Source organism: Phaseolus vulgaris, chromosome 3, assembly GCF_051622355.1.
Source record: "Phaseolus vulgaris cultivar YP4 chromosome 3, ASM5162235v1, whole genome shotgun sequence".
Taxonomy (NCBI): Eukaryota; Viridiplantae; Streptophyta; class Magnoliopsida; order Fabales; family Fabaceae; genus Phaseolus; species Phaseolus vulgaris.
In genome coordinates, this window is record NC_143500.1 from 44,508,776 (window position 1) to 44,520,710 (window position 11,935).

Consider the following 11,935-nt stretch of genomic DNA (forward strand, 5'->3'; position numbering starts at 1 on the left):
GATGAGACAATTATTTATTAAGCATAACGTTCTGATAAAAAAATTGACTCAAATAACTTTTCCTGATAATCCATTAAAATTTTATGAGTGTTGATTTTGCATTGTATCCATCAGGTATCAAATAGGCTTATTAAATAAGTCATACACAACATGTTACGTGATAATCATGTTATAAACCATGATTATTTTTAATTTTCTAAAAGTTGATTTATTAACATACTATTATGTGGTTAATTACAAATTTGAACCAATAGAGCATTCTAATATGTTTTGTGAATGTTTCAACTTGGAAAGGCAAAAATAGTTAAAGGTTTTCATTAAAGAAAACTCTATTTATACTTGAGTGAGATGCAATTTGAAGATGTAGAATATAAGGTTGGAATTATTTAATTGTCAAGTTTAAATGAGATTTGAAAAAAAACTAATCACTTTTTTTATTATTTAGGTCTAGTCGAGTTTTTGCTATAAATAATTTCAAAAGAAATGTTACTTTTGTCATGCACAAAAAATTCAAAATTTTTAAAGTGACGATAAGAAAACATGTCTTCGAGTTTTTATCATATAGGTTAAATATATTTATAGTTTTTGTATTCTTAACAAAATTATTTTTTGTCTTTAGTAAAAACTTTAGACTTTCTAGGTACTTGTAGTAAATAAACTATTGAATTAAGTCATTGTCAGTTTTTTTTACGTGGTAACGAATTTTTAATGTGGACTAAGACTTATTCCAAAAGTTTCCTTACTACAAATACCTTTAAATTTAAAATTTGGACTTGGAACCTAAACAAATTTCACTTTATGCCACATATTAACTTAATTGATTATCTATGTTAGTTGAATAGCTAATTTTTAAAAATTCATTGTTAGAATTGAATGTAATAAGACCAAGCACATGTAATTTTATAATTTATTTATCTAATTTTTTATTTAGTCATATTCCTCATTTTGTTAGTTTGTGACACACTTTTCATGTTTCTGGTTGAAGTTTCTATGAGCTGGACATTCCTTCAAGAGCAAAATTGACCTATACCGCACAAGGAAAGATCTCAATCGGCGTAGGGCGAGGGTCAAACTTCACTACTGGGCTGGGGAAGAGTGCGTGTAGCCGACAAAAAGGTGAATCAGTCTTCGAACGTTCAGCTCTACGAAGACAAGGTGAATCAGTCTTTGAATAGGTGAATAAGTCTTCGAACGTTCAGCTCTCTCACGTTTTTACACATTCCTCAATCTTAGAAAATCATCTTCAACCTCTTCGTTCTTCCCTTTGAAGCTTCATTTCTCACTATGTTTTTGTCCTAGAAAATCATCTTCAACTTCTCCGTTCTTCCCTCTAAATTGAAGTTTCATTTCTCACTATGATTTTATTATATTTGGTATTCATTTTCGTTTTTCCCTATTTGATTTTTCAAATTTGATTTTCATCTTCTCCATTTCTCATTTCCAGAGCTAATTTCATGTGGAGAAAGATAGAGATAATAATTTCAATAGCTTGCACATTAGTAACCTTCTTTTGTGTCTATGTAGTTAGATTTTCACCTACTTTTTTTATATATGAATTTCCTAAAAGTAACAGAGGTTTTCAAATTGCCAAAAATATTTGAAGTTTTCAAACTGTCGGGAATAGCGAGGGTTTCAAACCACAAAAAATAGCGGGAATTTTCAAACCGACGAAAATAACATGTGTTATCAAACAACCGGTAATGCCAATAATCAGTTAACGACGTTGGATCTTCCATGAAAAAAGTAAATAGCAAGTAACACACTTAATGATAGTTAAAACCAATAACACCAAATATAACTATTAAAAATATATTTTTTAGTGATAATTTTAATATGAAATCCCTGATTAAAAATAGTCAATAATATATTTAATGAGTAATATTTTATTATTTAATTCTTCTAATAAATTACTGTGAAATTTATTACACAAATAAATATATCAATAAATAGTATTTTTAATTGATTTAGTACATTAATTTCAAATACTTCAGTTTACTGTTGTTAAAAATGTTTCAACAGTTTATTAAAATTTCGTTTCTATAACCGACTATACTAATTATCTTTGTAATTGATTATAAAAATTAATGGTATATAAACTGAACTTTTTATTATATTTATTATACAGTGTGTAAATCATACACGAAAATCCACGATAAAATAAAAATAAAAAATATACACGAAAAAATCCAAAAATTAATACTCTCTTGATTACCATGTAGCTGATTATAGAAGTTGATTACATATATTAAACTGATTGTATTTAAATATTATAATCGTTTTATATATTCAATTTTAAATAATATATTATATTTATTTATACATTTAATTTTTACAATGTATATATTAACTCTATGACGAGTTAATTTCTAAATCTGTTAAACAACTATCTCACTCCAATATGTTTTAAATGTTATCTATTATGTCCATTATAGCCTATCATTATCACGTCATAAATATATTGGTATAAATTTTTTTTAGAGTAATTATGGTATAATTTCGATTATAACATAACTAATTTTTCTTTACTTGTCTTCATATATTACTAATTATTATGTTAAGTATGCAATTCCTACTGTTAATATATTAGTATTAAGAGACTAAATGTTTCTATGAAATTTTAAGTGATATATGTGCTTTAAAGGTACTAGGTTTGAAAAATGAAGAGATAGTATTATGTGAAAGATATGTTGGTATGAGGTAACATATTATGATTTAATAAATCATAAGAAGAAGGCAGAAACTAAAAGAAACATGAAGGGCCTTTTCTATATTGTTCCTAAACCTAGGAAGGTGTTAAATGTGGTGGAGTGCTTCTCTTCTCTTTATGAAATATGAATATTTAAGTACAAAATTTATAAATATAAAAATTAATTATTCAAATTTTATTTTAAAACACTTTTTTCTGTTTTTTTTTTAATTTTTAAAAGATTTATTCATCTATCACAATAAAATCACTCAATAACAACTAATTTTAAAAATAAATTTTTTTAATTACTATATTGACTAAATTAAATATTATTTTATAAAGTAAAAAATTAATTTATATTATTAATAAAATTTATAAATTAATTTATACATTAATCATCAAATATTTTAATTATTAACTATTTTAGATTTTAAATTAGTTAAAATATTATTATTTTCATTATACTAAATGCTATATCTATAAAAAAAATCTAAATGTTAATATAATAGTTGCAAAGGATTATTATTTTCAATATACTAAAAGATATATTATTTTAAAAGATGATAATATTTTAAAAATTATGACACTTATAATAATGACAGATTATTATAAATTATCATCTTTAGTAATTTAAATGATAATATATATGTGATACAAATGACACATTATATAATAATTTATAATAAAAATACTATTTTTTATAATTTTAAAAATAAACTATGACAGATTATTATACTAAAATATATGATAAATTGTTTGTAATATAAAAATGATAATTATAAAACGAAATATATGTATTAAGCTTATATACATAAAAAGTGTTTTCCTTACATTTTTGCAGTCATGCTCACACTTTGTTTTACGACCATATTTTATATGTATGGTTAAACATATAAAGGATCATAATGATAAAACTTATTTATTAAAATTTGACTAACTAATTTATAGTTTTATCATTGTTTTATAAATCCCACTATTAAATTTTTTTATTATACTTGATGGTATATAATTCATTTTATAATGTTCAAATGAGATAGAAATATATTGAATTTTTTATGGTTGAAATATTTCTGAAATGTTTTAATTTATTTATTTTATTATTTGTTGATTAAAAAATATATTAAAATTAGAGTTAGAAGAATAATTTATTGAAATTTATGAAGTTAATATCTATTTTTTTTATCGGCGTCAATATCTTGTATTATCATGTTGTTTATATTTTACTATTATTTTTATATAAAAAAAATATTTATATATATAGATATAAACATATTTTAAGTTTATGTTAAATTATATATATTAGTGTTAAATTTCTTGAAATATTTAAAACCATTTTAAATATGTGTAAGATGTGACTCAATTTTTCATATAGAACTATTTATACTCTTATTTTCTCATCCACCACCATTTTGTTTTTATTTTCCTATTAATCACACTTTTGTTTTTATTTCTCTAACATTATTTCAAAAGTAAAAAAATAAAATTAATAAATTAAAAAAATTAATAATTTTAATTTTAAATACATTAAAATAAATATTTTTAATGTTTAAAATAGTTATAAATATAATTAATGAATATAAAAATAATTTTTTACAAAATAAAAATAAAAAAGTAATAAATTAAAAATGTTATTTTATTTTTTTAAATGAAGAAAATAAAAAGTTAAACCCTACAACAACATAAAAGTTGAATCTATAAACATAAATTAGTATTTATTTTTATTATTATTGATGATATAATCATGTTAATTTGAAGTAAAAAATATATGACATAATTACAAAAAAAAAACAAAGTCAATTAGTATTAATTAGTAGTGGACACACAAATAATATTAAAGAACTAATGCAAATGTTATACTTAAGGCTTAAAAATAAGTAGACACTTCAATATTATATCTATGTCACTACTAATTAATATTAATTGACTTTGATTTTTTTATAATTGTGTCGTGTATTTTTTACTAACATGATATCAATAATAATAAATAAATAATAATTTTTGTTTATAGATTCAACTTTAAAATTGTTGTAAGATTTAATTTTTATTTTCTTCATTTAAAAAAAATTAAACTAAACATTTTTAATTTATTACTTTTATTTTGTAAAAACTCATTTCTTTCTTCATTAGTAACTATTTTAAACATTAAAAATATTTATTTTTTTAATGCATTCAAAATTAAAATTATTAATTTTTTTAATTTATTAATTTTTTTTTACTTTTGAAATGGTGTTAGATAGAAAAATAAAAATAAAAAGATGCTAAATAGAGAAATAAAAACAAAATGGTGATGGGGAAATATATATGTAAATAGTGTTATGTAACAAATTAAGTCGTAAGAGTATTTAATTTTATACTAATAATAAATATAATTGAATCATATTAATAGTTGTTTGTAAAATTAAAATTTGAATAAAAAAAATTAAAACTCGTATTGATCAATATAACTCTATTAAATATAAACAATTTAAAATGACTTATATAATTACTTTGTATGGAAAAATATATTTCACCAATTATATTCTTTCATATATATATATATATAAAGATAAAAATAAATATAATATTTTTATTTAGTTATAAATATAACATTAAAAATGAAACTCTTAATATATTAATTCCTTCTTTTTGTGGTTTGACATCATGATTCATGAATTCCTGATTTCCAATGTCATATAATGCGGTTTAAATCCTGATATTGGCCACAAGAAGGATCAATTATGACAGATGGATTCGACAATGATTGGAGGTTCTTTAGGCTTTAGGTCTAAAAACTTTTTTTCACATCCCCTTTTACACCATTATTGTTATAAAACCTCACTTACCTACCACTGGCAACCACCTCCATGTGCACCACATGCCTCTCATTATATGATTAACACACTTCATCAATCATACAATACTTAAAGCACCAGCGCTTCCTCGTATACATATTTCATGTAAACACCCAGGCTTCTGTGTTTTCTGAGAGCTTGCGGAACCATGACCAAGGCTTCCGTAATCTCAACGTTGGTGGTCGCTGTCACGGTCTCATGCTTTGTCGGTGCGTTACGTGATCCAAAAATGGAAAGGTTCTATTTGATAGTGGCGCTTCTGACCATTGCATCAGTGATGTTGTTAGCTTTCCGAGTTACAATGGTGACATTTATCACAGTGTTGGTGCTGCTGAGGTTTGCAGGTTACCGTCGCAAGCTTTTGATTCAACGAGGAGGGCTAATTACGCTTGACGTGGCGTGGTCTTTGTGCAGCGCTATCTTCAGATCACAGAAGGGACTCTTCGCTCTGGTTTGTGCTACCCTTCTCAGCTTGTTTGCCACCTATCGATGAACGAATGAAGTAGTGATTGGGGATAAAATCTTATTGTAATAATTTAGAAAACAAGCTATAGTAATTAACAAACAATATTTACTCAGTACTCACGATAAAAAGAAAACATGTAGTAGCATGCAATTGACAAATTTTTGCATCATTTTCCTTGTTTCTTTATTTTTGTTGTTGGTTCTGCAAATTGTTCCTTGATTGGAACAGAGTTTATTTATATAAGCCTTTAAAAAGACCCATAGCGTGGATTATTAGCGCATTTTGTTTGTGAATTGTAATCTGAATAGACTGCTTTGTGAAGTGTGAAGCACACAAATCAAATGCCATTGCTGTCAAATATATCAGCAATACAGTAATTGTAGGATCAAAGAGTGAGACCTATTCCAACATCTCAATACGGAATTATGGATCAATCTTCGTTTTATAAAGGATTTAAAAAAAATAAAATTAGATGCAGTATTAATAGACACAGAACATCCTGGTCCGTTTGTTAAAGAATGGTTAAAGAAGCATTTGAGACGGTATTCTCTTACCTGAATACATCATGATTCTTGACAACAAAGAATTCTTGTTAATCGTGAATATTTTTCAAAATATTTATATAACATGGAAATTAAGTTATATGATATTTTAATTATTTAACGTATTAAATAATCTAATAAGAGTGACATGATAATATATATTATTTCATTAGTATTTTTTATTTATTATAAATAATTTAAAATGAAACTTTTATTAATTAATTATGATAATATTTTTAACTAAAAGAACTATGAAACAACACAATCAATTAATTATCTTCGTAGTTGAACATTACAATATGATCAAGTGTCCCTTTCTTCTTTTTTCTATGTTTTTACAAAGAAATCCAAAGAAGTGCCCCATACACAATTTTGTTTCCTCTTCTTTTTCCATACTAATTCATTATTTTCCTTCCTTCTTACCTGTTTTTCACTGGTTCACCTCAAGTAAGCCAAGTGTAGATAAAAGAAAATATGAAATTTTGCTATATTTATAATTTTTTTAGTAAATAACTATTTTAGTATTCATTATAAAACTTTGAAGTCTTTGAAAACTAATTTAGTAAATGTGATGGGAAAAAAATTACATAAATAGCATAGTTGACACCTGAATAACTTGAAAAACGTCCATCTTGCGTCGGTCAAAAAACTTAATCTTCATGGATACGGTGATCTTTGTCTCAACTTTTAATAACAAGCATCGACTAAACTCATGCTAAGATAAACACTATATCTTAAAATATTCATTAATTATTGGAACATATCGATTTTGTTGACTAAAAAATTATAAAACTTAATTATTTATTAATAGATAATGTCTTTTAATATTAATTTAATTTGTCCATACGAAAGACATGATAATAATTAAATTTTGGAAACTATCTTCACATGTAATTAAAAAAAAATACTTTATTTAATCTAAAAGCTCGAACTTAATATTTAATTATGCTAGACACATCAACCTCTTGTGTCTACATTGTTTGAATTCATATCCATGATCACATAATTGTGGGGTGAGATGAACTTGTTAATCTAAGAATGAAATAAAAACTCATCATCTTTGGTCTGACATAGATAAGATATCTTAAAACTACCAATAAACATCCATGACTGGTCAATTTGCATCCTTAATTCTGTCAAGTAGGAGATTTTTACCATTTAGATGCAATTTCATAAGGTAATTATCAAAATGGATAAAAATTTGAAAATTTACCAAATGGATAAGTCGTACCACCTTGATACGACCTACCCATTTTGGTAATTTTTTAAAATTTTATCCATTTGATATTTAATAAGTGAAATTGCACCTCTTCGGTAAAAGCATTGTTAGGTAGTCCCACAATTGACTGCATTGAACACACAAAGACTAACACAAATTTTTGAAATTAACAAAAAAAAATCTAGAAAAAATATGTAAGATGATGCATAACATTATGCATACTAATGTAAAAAAAAAAAAAAAAAGACAACCCTTTCCTAATCTAATTAGCATATAACTCCAAAATCTATGCTTTGCACATTGCAATTAAAGACTAAATTGTCTTCCTTTATAAAACTATAATAGCCATATGATTAGAAATAGAGAAAATTTTGATGACAAAGTTAAATTAGACAATAAAATAAAGAGTATGTTGAAATAAAAGGAAAAATCTAACATTGAAGTTACAAAAGACAATAATGTAAGATAACTCATGATATTTTTTTACGTGCCAATTAGACGAATTTTTTTTAAGAATTCGACAACTTGTGGAGCATTATTCTATTTGATTTTAAGAATTTAAAGTGCAATTTTTTTTATTCAAAAAGAATAATTGGTGTTGTGATGAATATAAAAAAATAACATTTTTTTTTCAGTTTCTCTTAATTATGAGAGAAAATTCAACCTGATGACTATAGAAAAAAATTATTATTATTTATGACACAAGAGACTTAGACATTTAAATTATAATAATCTTATGTTGTTTTCTTAAAAGAATATGATTTTAAGTGCTTGTTTATAAAGATTGAAACACATTATTTAATGTTTGTTTATAAATATTGAAGTGTATTTTTTAATGCTCATGGAACTTTTAAACATTATATAAAGATTGTTGGTTAGTGCCTTATAAAGCTTAATGCACAATAATTAGTGTATAGATTGATGCATAAGGATTTGTACACAAAGATTAGTAACCATGAATATATGGGTGTAAACTTTTATCGTCTAATTAATTAGATAATGCACAATTTTTAGTGTTTAACTTAGAAGAGATGAGTGAAAACTTGTTATTGCTTAACTAATTGGGTAATACACATTATTTAATGATAAACTAAAAAAAAAATCACTACAAACTATTTATTATCATCCCAATTGGATGATGCACTTTAGTGTTAAATCAAGGAAAAGTGTGTGAATTGTTTTGGATGTATGAATTAAATTGTCTAATTTATTTAATGTTTAATCAAGAAAATTCACTTATGATTTTAATAAAACAACAATGGTTCATGTTTTCATATAGAATAAAAAGGTTGAGCTAAAGATACTCAATGTGTAAGTTAGAGCTAAAAATTCTTAACTTTAAAAAATTATGTTAGAAATGTTCGACATAAAACTGAACTAAACATATTTTCATATTTGTTAATAAAGTATTGTTCAAGGCATGAAGTTGAACTAGATATATTTAAAGATAAACGAAGCTAGAGATGCTTAAAGCACAAGTCAGGCTACAATTGCTTAAGGTGGAGCTGAACTATCAATGTTCAAGGCATGAGGTGAGATACATGTGCTCTAAGCATGGAGTCAAGTTACAAATACTTTAGACGTGGAGTCCGACTACAAATGCTTAAATCAAATATTGAATAATAAACAAGTTAACAACTTGTTAGACATAGGTCCATCTTCACAAAGTAATATACTAGTCAACATTTTTTCTTTTAAATAAATAAAATAAAAGCATAAGATAAAATATATTTTTTAATATTACTAAAATGATTTTAATATATCCATCTTAATAATTGAAAGTGATGATAAACTTGTAAAAAAAGGGAAGATTTTTTATATATATACTAGCGCAAACACATGCGTTATATCCACATTTTTTAGTTTTTATTTTTACTATTATTATAATATATATAAATATAAATTCATGTGTATTTGTATGTCTAAGAGATATGTTATTAGATTTTAAGAGATTTGAGGAAGGAGAAAGATAAAATAAGAGAGAAAAAAATTAAGAAACTACTCTACATTCAAAACTGCTCATGATAATTTTTATAAAGTAGGGATGGCAATGCGGGCTTGCCCGCCCCGCATAGGTCTGCCCCCCACTTGGCCTGCAAAAAGTGGGCCGAGTTGGCTCATCCCGCATAGAATTTGCGGGCTGATTTTTGTAGACCATTCCGCATAAGGGTTGACCTGCATAAGAAATATTTTTTTTTAAAAAAAAAAAAATTTAAATAAAAACTTTGAATTTTTATTATTTGGATGCATTAAGTAAATGGTCTTATAATATTATTTTCATGAGACATGCGTAGTAAGATGTTATTAAAAATTTTGGAATATGAAATATGAGGCTACATGAAGAAAATGGAGGTGCATAAAAAAAAATTACATTTTAAAGTTATGTGGGTTATGCGGGTCAACCTGCCCGCCCCGCACTTGGTCCGCGGACTGCGGATTATGCAGGGCGGGTCTAAGCGGGTCAACGGGCTAAAATAAGCAACTCGCCACGCGTTTTTTTCAACGGACCGCGGGCCGACCCACACGACCCGCCCCACTATGTCACCTCTATTTTAAAGAGGAGAATCAATATCTTCACTCTCTTGTGAGTTAAGTTACCACAAATCAAATAAAATTAACATACTAATCTCTCACTTTCCAGCCAGTTAAGTGAGAACAAATAAAATAAAATTTCAAAATTAAAAAACTGCTTATTTAATAAAGGAGAATATCAGTTTAAAAGAGAAAAGTAATCAATCTCTCCACTCTTCTTGCCATTATTATTCATACAGGCGCGTCTATGCATCCATATTTTTTAGTTTATTTTTACTATTATTATATATATATATATATATATATATTTAAATATAAATTCATGTGTAATTGTATATATGAGAGATATTTATTGAGTTTCAGGATATTTGAGGAAGGAGAGAGATAAAAAAAGAGAGAGAAAAAAACTACATTCAAAACTGTTTATGATAACTGTTTTAAATAGGAGAATGAATCTCTCCACACTTTCCTGCTAGTTAGGTGACCACATATAAAATAAAATTAACGTAACAATCTCTCCACTTTTCTGTCAGTTAAGTGAGAACAAATATAATAAAATTTTAAAATTTATTTAATAAAGAATCAGTTTAAAACAGAAAAGTAACAAATCTCACTTGCCAGAGTTAGGTGACAACAAAATAAAATTAACGTAACAATCTCTCCACTTTCCTGCCAAAGTGAGAACAAATATAATAAAATTTTAAAATTAAAAAACTGCTTATTTAATAAAGAAAAATATCAATTTAAAACAGAAAAGTAACAAATCTCTCCACTCTCTTATCAATTAAGTGAGAACAAATAAAATAAAATTTTAAAATTAAAAAACTGTTTCATTAATTTTTAAAATTATAAAATGTTGAAATAACCAAAATAAATTAATAAAACAAAATATTAAACAAGAATAAAATAGAAAAACAATTTAGAGCATTTAAAGTGAAAAATCCTTTTTATATATAGGTATAGATATATAACCAACTTATAAAAAAAATCAAAATAATTACGATGAAAAGTTGTTATCACAATAGTGAATATTAAGAAAATGAATTTGTAAACCATAAGAATTAGAAGAATCGTGAATTGTTGTTACCATCTAACTTATTATTTAATAATTATAGCTAGAAATGACTAAAATATAATTTGATTTGTTAGAAATATTATCTAGAATATTTAAATAGTTTTTCTAGAAATTAAAGAATAATATAATATTTTTTATCATAATTTTGATTATTTATCACATTAAATTGTTTAATAAAAAACATTATATCTGCATCACAGTATAAATAATTCAACTAGAGAAAGTTATATTTATCTGCATCACATTATATTCTTACATCTATAAAAAAATAACTTCAGAAAAAACTTAAAAACATTTTTGGCAGAAATATTCCCAACTTCAAATTACTAGAAAACTAAAACTCCTCACCAAGCGCTCTCTATAGGTTGCTCCACAAGTAATTTAATTATTTGTCTTTACTAGGATTACTCTAGCAGTAATTTAACTCCTCTAGTTATTTATATATAATATAATTACAGATTAGTTAATTTTTTTTTTTTTTTTTCAAAGTGAAATTTGAGTAATTTAATAAAATGGTTTTCGATTATTGATTATTGAATTCTAAATTTTATTTAATTTTTAGTTTTGTAAATATATTTTTCAAT